Consider the following 13,002-nt stretch of genomic DNA (forward strand, 5'->3'; position numbering starts at 1 on the left):
AGACTCTTCTTTGCGTAATGCGTTACAGCAATCCCGAGATTTCGATAGAAATATTTGATAGCCCATAGTAACACTAGCCTCTGAGATTTCAGAGTGGTGATTCGCGCAGGACTAAAATGTCTTTGACGATATTAAACAAGATTACTCCCGAAACAATATCTGTAGAATAAAATACTCAGTCGCTGTCAAATTTTCCGAAACGGCTGTGAGGCACAGACTTGCTCAATTTGGGACAAGCCACAATTTTCCTTCAATAAAATTGAAAACCACTCAGCAGTTTTTATCTGTAGTTGCGAACAGTTCAAGAAATTCATCTTAATCATCGTGGTGAAGCCATTTCCTGGTATCTCTCAGTAACCAAGATTTTAATTCTATCACATCTTCTGTTTCAGCCTTTAAAATGATCACAATGATGGAATTTTCCTCGTTGTTTGGCCCTCGTACCGGGAGACCCTATTTCGCCACTGCCTTTAATGTGCTGAGTATTTTTAATAACGCAGTTCGATTGTTCGTCGTTTGTTTCTCAAATGACAATATCGACGATAACTCCTTCGCCGCAATTAGTATAAAAAGAACTTATTGTGTGAGATTTTATATTCGATATCTTCCATGTTCACAGTTTAAAAATCCATCGTCAACCAAAGCTTTTTTAGATTTTATGGTTGCCTGTCAAAATTGACCATTAACTTCCTCCCCCCCCCCCCCACACACACACACTTCTGTACGTATTTCACAAATTCCTTTATCATCTTCGTTGAGTTGAAATCATTCGTTATGCCTCGTACAATTTTTAAAATCTGAAGGCACCGGATGGGTCTTCGTAAAAATATAAAATCAGTTCGAATGGCGGATGTTCTGCATAACTATGAATGTTTCGTTTCGGGAAAGTAATATATTTCTAAAGTGCAGAACAACAATCTGTTTATTAAAATCACTGTAATGCTTTTCAAAACGGCAATAATTTAAACTAAATGCTTTGCAGCGTAAAATTATAGCACTACGCATTTGGGTTTACAATACAGCTCTTAAATTTGTTTCTTTCACTACGACAGTATGCCATATTAGGCAATTTACAACACTTAAAACACTTGATAATGGCACTTTGAAGCCGAAATCATGATTGTGTAAGTATAAATGTAACACTGTAAATAAACAACAGTCTAATGGCGGTACTGACTTTAAAGAAATATATTATGACTGTGGTCCCGCATTATGAAAAAAAAATTTCTTAAATTTATGTATATGAGATTAACATTTACACTATTTACAATAATTCAAAACTAAAAAAAACGAAAACCTCGATGATTTTTTTAGAACGCTTACCATTTTCATTGTCAGCTGCCTCAATATGCTCATCACTAAAGGAACACGTTTATCAAAGATGGTACAGGAGTCCATACTGCCTAACTGCTTGGTCTACTTTTCCTAGTTTTTATTTTTCTTCTCTTCACGGATTCATCCACGCCCGTTTTAAGTGTTTACAGTCAGAGTTTTTACAATAGAAGGGAACCTACAGAGACAGTGCTGATACGCCTATTGTAGACGGTCTCTTACTTTATTATAATATTCATGGCTCCCTGGGATAAATTCCACTTGGTAATGCGACAGTACGAGGATGGAAGAAAAAAGGAATATTTACCGATCTTCTGATGCTGTGAGCGTATTGGAAAATCGACTACCCGGGGCGAAAGAGTAACAATGTCTGACGATAAATAATTTCACTAATTCCTTTTATATTGTAAAACCGGCGCGCGATGTGTCAGCTAACAAGCGCTTAACAGCCCAAAAAGAAGATTTCACTGCTCGTTTGCGGTAAGCGCTCAGAATAAGCTTCCAGTTTCCGCAAAATTAAAAACAAAGTACAAAAACAAGGTGTAGCGCTTCTTTGCGCCACTTCTGGCCGTTACCTTTTTTACGTTGGTTTTCTCGATCACATATTTTCATAAAGGCATTGTTCGTACACAGAGGGTACCTGATGATGGTTTGTACGATGTCATCGCTTGAGTATTCTGCTCTGCCGGTTGGGATCGCAGCGTTCTTATATGGGCGGCAGAATCTACGCCGGTACCTACACTAGCTTAGTGACACCACCGCATGTCCGTGATGCTGCTGCCCCGCTTTGCAATGTCTGCGCTACCGTTTGAGAGAGCAGCTCTGCGAAAGGAGATACGGCCCCTGTGTGACGAGATGGAGCAGACAGCTTTCAATTTAGGAGAGCAGCTCTCGTCCTAAGTACGTCATTTTAATTACAATTAGCAACCTGCTCCGCGAATGTTCTCTGAGTGTACCTACATTTCCTCAAATACAGAGTGGGTATTTTTACCCACTTCGAGCTTTTTGGGACTGATTAACTACCCGCTATAACTATACGAACAGCCAGCCCTCGGCGCGACAAACTCCCGAATTACAACAGCAGCACGACAGGTCAACCCAGGTGAACTACATAACTGCATAATGACCCAAAGTAATCGTCAACCTGTCACAAAACGATGTGCAGCCTCACTTTATCACTCGCAGCTAATCTGTATACTGTATATAAAAGGAAATATCCTGACTGACTGACTGGTCATCGCTCAGCCCATATCCGCTTAGGATAGAAACTAGAAATTTGGTAAAGGTGTTAATCTTATACTGTGGCATCGTTTGAGAACGCAGTTTTCGAAATTTTACCCCCAGGGGGGCCAAATAGGGGATGAAAGGTTTTTTGAGAATATGTCACTATTGAGGCAATTTTGAAGCTGCAACTACGAAAATTGGCGTTTGGTTTCTCGGTCGGAAATAAAAAAAATACGTTCTTGAGCATTTTTGGAAATTCAGTCACTTAACGGGTTAAACAGCAGATGAAAGTTTTCTCGAAAATAAATCATTGTTGAAGTATTGATAAAGCATTTTTAAAGCTGCATCTATATAATTGGTATTTGACTTTCCGGTTAAAAATAAAAAAGTACTCGTTTCAGTGTTTTTGGAAACACAGGCCCTAAGGAAGGTCAAACAGGGGATGAAAATTTTGATGATAATGGGAATGAGCGTATGGCATCGTTGGCCGGGAGGCGCCATCCGGGGGAAGTTCGGCTGCGAAGCGCAAGTCTTATTTCAGTCGACGCCACATTGGGCGACTTGCGCGCCGGTGATGAGAAAGAAATGATGATGAGGACAACACAACACCCAGTCCCGAGTGGAGAACATCTTCAACCCGACCGGGAATCGAACCCGGGGTCGCTTGCATGGGAGGCGAGCACGTTTTGCAAATTCAACACTTGAAGGGCTGAAATAGGGGATGAAATTTTTTACGAAAATATTTCTCTACCGATGTATCGAAGTCTTTTTAAAGCTACATCTATGAAAAATTGGTAGTGGATTCCTAAAGAAATACTTGTTAGGAGATGAAAGTATCTATGCAAATACCACTACAAGAACTGAAAAGACAGGAGTGCCAAAAACCTCTGATTTCAGCTGCCAGATTGCTTTTTGTCCAGAAGTACATTCGGGAAAGACCACCCTTCTTTGGCCTTGATTAGCTAGAAAAGTTTAGAAAATGTTGCAATATGTGAATGTCATAAAAATTCGATTAAAAATAAAAAATCTATGCAAACCGTATAGTCTACGTGAACGAAGCAGCTGGTGCAAGCTAATATCTCAAAGTACCACAACAACCTCCGTCATTATTTCTACAAACTTACACACATTTTTACTGTACTGCATGGAACAAAACAACACATTCAGGAAAACGCCAAAATCTGAATGAATTTACTGCAGTGACCTCAATATATACGGTAACGTGCTTGTAACTGGTGTGAGTGCTACCTGTTTCGTCTTACCACTCGTCTCCCCCTTTGGTATGGCCACCGATAACGGTGGCACTGAATCTGGCGCGCCCCGAAAAGGACGAAACGTTCAAATGTGTGTGAATTGCTAAGGGACCAAACTGCTGAGGTCATCGGTCCCTAGACTTACACACTACTTAAGCTACCTTAAGATAACTTATGCTAAGAAGAATACACGCGGCCATGCCCGAGGGACGACTCGAACCTCCGGCGGGAGGGCAAAAAGGACGTATACGCCCGACATGTACAACCGTTTTACTCGTCGGAAGCTGCAGTTTGACGTTCACTGGTGCTATGGTCTCAGTTACAAAGTATGGACCCTGATACTAAATGACTAATTTCTTCGTTTTCCGGATTGGTGTATATGCGATTGTCAGCAATATCCACTGACTAACACGATGCTCTGGTAATTTAGCACTGCGCTGCTGCATCCGCTCCTTAACGTTCAGGGGGCCTTGGTATTGGCCTCCCAATTGGGATTCTGTTTTGCATCACCGTCGTCATTAGTAAAGACCCGCGAAGCTTAAATATGACGTCATATTCTAACAATACGTTCTTCATTGCTAATCCTTCCGTTTATTTTAAATTCTCCCCCTTCTTAAATAGTGTATTATGCTGGCAGCTTGTTTATTGCTAGGTATTGAATTCGTCCTATCTAGAGGACCTTCATCTCGAATGTCCAAATATCCGACCAACAATCCCTTAGACAAATCGACGTCTTCAATCATCAATACCAATGGCCACTACCTGCTCGTCACCTGTTTCCTTTATGTGTGCAATATACCTGTGCGCAAAACACCATGCTTTATCTAACTCATCGTCCTCTCCTAATGGCTCAATACACATAATACGTATAAAGGAAGATCCGTTCCCTTGCTAATCCACAGTAGTTTTATTGCTCTAATCCGCCCTTAGTGATCTTGCACGCTGCTTAATCGGTTCACCTTACGTAAGAGCCGAACATTATGGTAAACTGAAAAGTTTGAGGTCATCCAGATGAGTGCTGAAAGGAATCCGTTAAACTTCGGTTACACGATAAATCAGTCAAATCTAAAGGCCCTGAATTCAACTAAATACCTAAGAATTGTAATTACCAACATCTTAAATTTCAATGAACACACAGAAAATATTGGAGGGAACTGAACCAAGACAAAGATTTATCGGCAGAACACTCAGAAGATGCAATGGATCTGCTAAAGAGACTGTTTACAATATGCTTGTCCGTAGGCTTTTGGAGTACTGCTGCGCACTATGGGATCCTCACCAGATGAGATTAACGAGGTACATCGAGAAAGTTCAAAGAAGAGCAGCACACTTTATATTATCGAGGAATAAGGACGAGTGTGTCATTGACATGATGCAGGACTTGGGCTGTACATCATTAAAGCAAAGGCTTTTATCGTTGCGGTGGAATTTTCTCGCGAAATTTCAGTCTCTAACGTACTCCTCCGAATGCGAAAGTATTTTGTTGTCGCCGACCTACGCAGGAAGAAACGATCATCACAATAAAATAAGGGGAATCAGATTTCGCACGGAAAGATACAGGTGTTCGTTTTTTCAGTGTGCTGTTCGAGATTGGAATAATGGAGAAGTATCGTGAAGGTGGTTCTATGAACCCTCAGCCAGGCACTTAAAGTGTGATTTGCAGAGTATCCATGTAGATGTAGACAAGTAATACTTAAATGTTGGTCGTCAGTTTGGAATCCGCACCAGATATGATTCTTATTGGAAATAGAAATGATCCAAATAAGAGCAGCGCATTTTGTTACGGGTTCACTTAATAAGCGCGAAAGCGTGGCAGTCAACATCAGTGGCTGGAGCTGCAAGAGAGGCGTTCGGTATCCGGTGTGGCTGAGAGGCTGCAAGTCACTTGTGGTCCGCCTTCTCTCACATTTCTCTTTTCTTTCTTATCTGATATAATTTTATTAATGTGTCTCAATGGGAGCAGCACGGAAAAGGTCATTGCTGTAAATGAAACTCTTAATGAGGGCTCTAATTTTATTCGTAATGTTTCAGCTGGTGTTCAGACGTTACCTGCTCCTCTGTCCTCCTTGTATGGGTGAGCTGGGGCTGGATGACGGCCACCTGGACTGAGTGTGGCAGAAAAACGTGACGACAGGCCGGGCAGGAATTTCTGCAAATATGAGGCGAGCGCCTAGCGTCCGGGCGATATTTTTTTCGTGTTTGGCGGCGGTTTTCGCGGCTGCTTTAACACGTGCTGAGAAATGCAGTGAGTTGATTGGACAATTCAAGAAGACGTGATTTGACGTCGGAGAGCGGAGCGACCACGATTGCTACAAAAATGTTGCTATCCAGTTTGGTGGGGTTTGCGGAGTTCATTGGGCACAGATGATTGACACTTTTTCCGCGGTCTGCTACGATTGGATGCATCCGAGTGTGGTGGGGTCACGAGGCACTAGCTTTCGGTGTCGGTGCATGTGTAGGAGATTTGTTGAGTCTCCTGTGGACCGCAAGGGTCGGTGGGTGTGCTGATAGTGTCTTCTCCTGGAGACAACCTATGGCAGACTCTCTCGGTGATCCAGACAGCAGTTTGGATTCTTTATGGGATTTATCTCATCGAGTTTTATCCGCAGTCATCGATCATCAGAGAGACCAGCAGTACAGAGGTCAGGGGTTGCACCATCCGACTACTGTTCGCTGTCCACACATTGCCTGAGATCTTGGTGGTAAAGTTTGTCCAGCACCAGCATATAGGGACTCTTCAATCTTTTCTCCCGTCATCACCAGCGTATCATCTCGTTTTGATGCTGCGCTATCCATCATTTTGCTTGTGGATTTTTCAATGAGTTCGCGTTTCCGATTGGCAGTCTGACGCACAATCAGTGTTTATCATTACCTCTGTTGATTGACCCACTAGTAATACACTGAAGAGTCAAAGAAACAAGTACACCTGTCTAATATCGTGCAGGGCCCCCTGAGCACGCAGAAGTACGGCAACACGACGCCACATGGACTCGAATAATGTCTGAAGTAGTGCTGGAGGGAACTGACACCATGAATCCTGCAGGGCTGCCCATAAATCCGTAAGAGAACAATAGGTGGAGATCTCTCCTGAACAGCACGTTGCAAAGCATCCCAGTCATGCTCAATAATGTTCATGTATGGGGAGTTTGGTGGCCAGCGGAAGGGTTTAAACTCAGAACAGTGTCCCTGGAGCCACTCTCTAGCAATTCTGAAAGTGTAGGGTATCGCATAGTCCTGCTGAAATTACCCAAGCCCGTCGGAATGCACAATGGACATCATGTACGTGTCACCCGTCAGAGTCGTATCTAGACTTATCAGGGGTCTCGTATCACTCCAACTGCACACGCCCCACACCATTGCAGAGCCCCCATAAGCTTGAACAGTCCCCTGCTGACGTACAGGGTCCATGGATTCATGAGGTTGTCTCCATACCTGTACACCTCTATCCGCTCGATACAATCTCAAACGAGACTCGTTCGACCAGGAAACATGTTTCTACTCATCAACAGTCCGATGTCGGTGTTGACGGGCCCAAGCGAGGCGTAAAGTTTTGTGTCGCGCAGTCATCAAGGGTACACGAGTGGGCCTTCTGCTGTGAAAGCCCATATCGATGATGTTCCGCTAAATGATTCACAGGCTGACATTTGTTGATGGCTCAGCATTGAAACCTGCAGCAATTTTCTGAAGGGTTACACCTATGTCACGTCGAACGATTCTCTTCAGTCGTCGTTTGTCCCGTTCTTGCAGGATCTTTTTCCTGTCGCAGCGTTGTCAGAGATTTGATGTTTTACGGGATTCCTCATATTCACGGTACACTCCTGAAATAGTTATACAGGAAAATCCCCATTTCATCGCTACCTCGGAGATGCTGTGCCCCACCGCTCGTGCGCCGAACATAACATCACGTTCAACCCCACTTAAATCTTGATAACCTGCCATTGCAGCAGCAGTAACCGACCTAACAACTACGCCAGTCAGTTGTCTTATGTAGGCTTTGCCGACCGCAGTGCCCTATTCTGTATTTGAATACGCATGCCTATACCAGTTTCTTTGACGCTTCAGTGTAGATTACCGTTTTCAGTACTTCAGAGTAGGTCCCCCTTTAAAAAACCTGCGAACTTGTAACGCCGGGAATGCATATCCTCCTACTTCCATTATTGTACCACAAATTTTTTCCTTGTTTTGTTACCTGAAGATATGACATTTCTGTTCCTTTATATGTTGTAATTGTTTTACTATTTGTATATATATATTTATGCATTTACGTCGATATATAATTGGTTTGTTTTGTAAATATTATTTGTATTTTTACGCTGGGCCTTGCCTAGGGAAAACTATGCTATCCAACGAATACATCGATAGGTCGTGTGGAGAACCAAAGTGTTTAGGATCTTTGGTAGTGTTAACTCTGCCGCGTGGAGCGCGGGCAGAGAGAGTCTGGCTGGGGTAGGGCAGTGGAGCAGGTGTGTTGGGTGACGCTCCCGCGAGTTGCCGCGCTTTCGGGGTTTGGCGGCATGTAATTGCGCTCGACTTGCTATGATAGTTTCTGACACGGTGTCGCGGACGGGAAGCGTTGGCTGGCGCACATCAAGAGCCCGTTTCTCCTGGTGACCGTGTCGAGAAGGAGGCGCGCCAACATCCAGCTTCTGCAACAGCGACGGCCGACAATGAGTGACTGTCGCCACCTCCTCCACCGACGACTTCAAACCTTCAATCAACCAACAAGGAAGACTGGAAGCACGTAAAGTTTTAGAACTGTATGGCAGACCTTAGCTTTTAAAACTGTAGCATCAAAAAAATACAGCAACTTAGCACGAACCTTTGTTGCTCATTGTCCCAATTGCATTACCAAGTAGGGTCCCTTCATTTTCTGGAATGAACCCGAGAGTCGTTGAAATTCATACGCCAGCATTAAAGTAATATCATTCCATTTCACTGCTTTAATTTCGGAGTTCAGTTAAAGTATTCATAGCTGGCTACAATATTTAGATTACACAAGCAGAAATTAAGAGTGCGAGTCTTATTACCATATTTTAGCATACCTGTGACTGCAGCTAAGCTTGGTACGTACTAAATGTTACTATTGTTAATTGTCCAGGATCATTTAATTCAAGTTCAAAGTTAAATCTCTTATTTGTGAATTGCGTAGATTCAAGTAGCTTTTGAAATGATTGTTGAGGTAGCCCAAGACTAACCTTATTTTACTGAATTTCGTAGTGCTTAAGAAACAAATCGCACTATTAATTTCAGTCACTAAATTAACTTTCAATTTTCCGGTTTTATTAATTCTTTTGCTAAATTAAGTCAGTGTGTAGCGAAATTTATTACTTCTGACAAACTTTCAGTTTTCACACAACACGTGTCAACCGTCAGTTGCCACGCTTTTAGTGCTAATTATATGTGCAATAACCATTATTTTTCATTTATTATAGTAGTTGTCCATAGGACTGGCGTCCGTAATTTTCCCCAAATCTCAAATATCTAATTAACGCCAATTAATTGGTAACGTGACGACCGCACATTTACTTTCTTTATAAAATTTACCCTTTTCTCAGAATTAATTTCCACTAATTTCATTTGCATTTTTCCTTTCATTTAGTTGTAACCCTTTCCTCCCTCTTTACCGACAGATTAACTTCGGTGACGATTGCTTTTCCCAAATTTCCATTAGGTACACGCGGTTTAAATTTTCACTGTCATTAAGGTCGATAAGTGAGGGGAAGGTTACAAACTACTTATTCTCACCATAATTATTTTGTGCTCTTACTTTATTGAAGCATTGTTCAATGAATCGCATATTTACATGTTTATTAGATAAATTAAATCTCTTTGTGATATTTGATTTGACCATCATTTGAGAGTCAGATGATAAATTACGTATCCTGTCGATTGTAATAACCATTGAGCATAGAGAGTGATTAGTAACTTTATTACATTACAGCGTGTGTGGAACCCTTTTTACTACTCACCTGCAGGGTCATTTTATTAATTCTTTTAGCGTTCATTTTTCCATTGTGCATAAGTTAAGGTGGTAGTTAATGGGATGGAATTCTGTGCGTACTCTGCGAGACACATCGGGAGGCAACCTCCGTAAAAATGCATCTTATGTCTTCTGTTCTGGACCCTGTTCGTGTCGTCACTGTCTGTGATTTCCTAGGTATTAACACTGTGATTTCGTATTCTGTCAGCGAAACTCCCGATACATGCGCTCTGCTTGTGAGACACACTATTCCATTGCTCTTAGTAGTATCTGCAGGTATTCTTTCTTCTGTATCACTGCACCAGACTTCTCTTCGACACATCAAATGGTTGAGCATTTCTGAGGTTTTCATGGTACATTGCCTAAGTCTTCACGACCGCCGTTAAATCTAATTTGGCCATTTTCAGTAACTGCTCGTCTGCCCAACAGCGTACCTTTGCTGCCGTCACGAGGTTACCTACAAATGTTAATACGTCTTCCACTGTCTTACCTGAAAAAAGATCAACTAGGCTAGCGGTAGCTGCGTCTAGGATTGGCACGGACAAACTAGAGAAGGCTCTGTTCTCTTTCAAAGCATCTAACTGCTTATGCTGGTCACTCTTATCCGCTCTCGGTTGAGGTACCTGATGTAATAAAGGCTGAAAGCTGCTGGGCGGTAACCATCTGTGGTTTTGACTCAGTCACTGTACAGTCTTACCTGACACCCTAGGCCAAATAAGGGAATAAACACAAGCATATTTAATTTCATCACTACCGTAACACAAATTACGTTTTCTGCCCAAGCACAAACTATGTATACTCGACACACTGCCTGACATAATGTCCATGTCTTCTGCACATGAAGCTTGTTTCAGGCACACTACGACCTAACAAGTACACGCAGTACACCTAACAGGGCGCACGCCGGCATAAGCCTGTCTTATACTACCCCCGAATATATTCACGTCTATATTCTCATTAATCTTGATAAATTTAACTCTCAAATGAGTCTGCTAGCTCAGTCGGTCTGCCATCATGCGATACCTGACAGAAAGCACAGCCAGAAAGTTAGTTTATTTTGACCTACCCCAATGCCTTGATGATTGTATGTTGACCCAAGACGTTTCTCGATGTTTCTGGTCATTTCTGACGCCATTTATTACGGGGAAGTATGGTCCGAAAGTTAATGACCCCATAACGAGTCGAGATGCCGTTGCATGATGGCTGTCTGGGCAGCAAGTGCGAGGAACCAGTTCGTTGGCAGTATGCTAAGGGCAGTTGGAAGGAGCTGTCATTTATGTTCGTTGTGAAGTTATTGGATCTTGTAGAAGCATTACTATTTTACACATAGGTATGAATACTATTTATGACTGCTTCACATGTGTGCATTGGTGGAAGTGTATGTTAACGTTTACAACGAAGGCTATGTTTTGAGGATAGACAATATAGTCCGAAACTTTTCACCCTAAATGAAAAATTTTAAATACAACTGTGACAGAAATCGGAAAAAAATAAAATTTAGTAACCTGAGTTGCTGGTCCTCGCCCCTACATTGTGTTGAAAGTTGAAAAATTTAGTTTTGTGTATATAATTATTTATAGTAATGCTATTTCAAGATTGCATTTGTACTTACTTTTTAAAAAATAACAATCATGTGAAAAACGCAAATTTGTGGAAAAATATGGATCTTTGAAGAGTGTTTTAGTCTGTTCGTTGAGTGAGAAGTAACCAAATTGAAATTTAAAAAGGACAAGTTTAGGGAGAAGAAACAGAAACCTTGCGGTCTGCCGATAGGCTGTAATTCTGTCAGGAATGGCAAAGTGTTGGGACTGTGTGTTCAAGACAGTTTATAAGATAATTTTCAATCAAATTAACACAAAGGTAACAAATGTTCGTTTTGTGAATTCAAACTGATTGTTCTTTCTGTATTTGAATTTATAAAACAAATATTTATATACTAGCGGCGGAAAATGGCCATACCAGGAAACTTGTCTAGAAGTAGCATTTGAACTCTGCTATCTGGGCAGCAAAATAGCTGACACTCGCCTCAGTAGGGAGGATACAAAATGCAGACGCAATATGAAGAAAGGATTTGTGAAAAAGGAATATTTGTTAACATCTAATCATCATCATCTTGCTTTCGAGGATTAGGCTATTGCCTGCTCCGAAATAACAAACAAAACCATTCTCACCTTTTCCGAGGTCTCCTTTCTCTATTGGCTTGTAGTTCAGGATCTTTTGAGGAATCCTGTGACCTGGAATTCTCAAGGGCGTGTTCTACCACTTACATGATACTTCTGAATTTTTTCGTTCATACTGAAAATATTTAATTCTATTCTAATATCTTTATTTCTATTCATGTATCTTTTTTCGTGGTAACCTAGCTGTCGCTTCCATAAGTAAGACAGGAACCACCCTCACTTTATAGAATCAAATGGTGGTCTCCTTTCGTAATTTATTGCCCAACGTCTTGCTGATGGTGCCACATACAACTTGGATTTAGTGTATTTTATTTTCGATCGGAATCAAAATCAAAACTTGTATAACAGCATGAGTAGACTTGTTCTGAAACTGAATTAGGTAAAATAGTTTTTGATCTGACTGGATATTTTTCTCCTAATACCATTATTGTTATATTACTAGAAACTTTTACATTGTATTCCTTGAATATTTAGTTCAGCTGGTATACTGATATTCGGAAGTCGCCTACATTCTTTTGAATAACTACGACATCATTTACAAACTAAAGCACACTCAGGTACTCATCACTCCTTATCTTAAATCCTTTGTTTATTCTACGTTTCCATTTACAAAGAAGATAAAGTTTATGTAAATATTAAAAAGAGTTGGTGGTAGTGCGCACCCTTGTCTTACACCTTGGTTAATAATTATTTCTTATAATTGATTTAGACTAGTGTTTATTACAATGCGTGTATATTTGTAAGGACTTTTCGCCACCTCTATTAGGTGATAAGGCTAGCCACATTCTGAAACAGCCTTCCGCAGGGTACCATATTTCACGCGGTCAAATGTCTTCTCAAGGTCGATAAAGGCCGTATGGGTTTATGGATTAAATTCTCTGTGTTTCTATAATGCTCTTAATTGCAAATGTATTGCACGTTAGCAAACAACCTGACATAAATCAGTTTTATTCTTCAGAAATAAGAGCTTTTTTCATATTATTCATGCGGTTATTTACTATCTTCAAATGTATTTTGTAGCTAGTGTTTAAAA

Source organism: Schistocerca americana, chromosome 5, assembly GCF_021461395.2.
Source record: "Schistocerca americana isolate TAMUIC-IGC-003095 chromosome 5, iqSchAmer2.1, whole genome shotgun sequence".
NCBI classification, from domain to species: domain Eukaryota; kingdom Metazoa; phylum Arthropoda; class Insecta; order Orthoptera; family Acrididae; genus Schistocerca; species Schistocerca americana.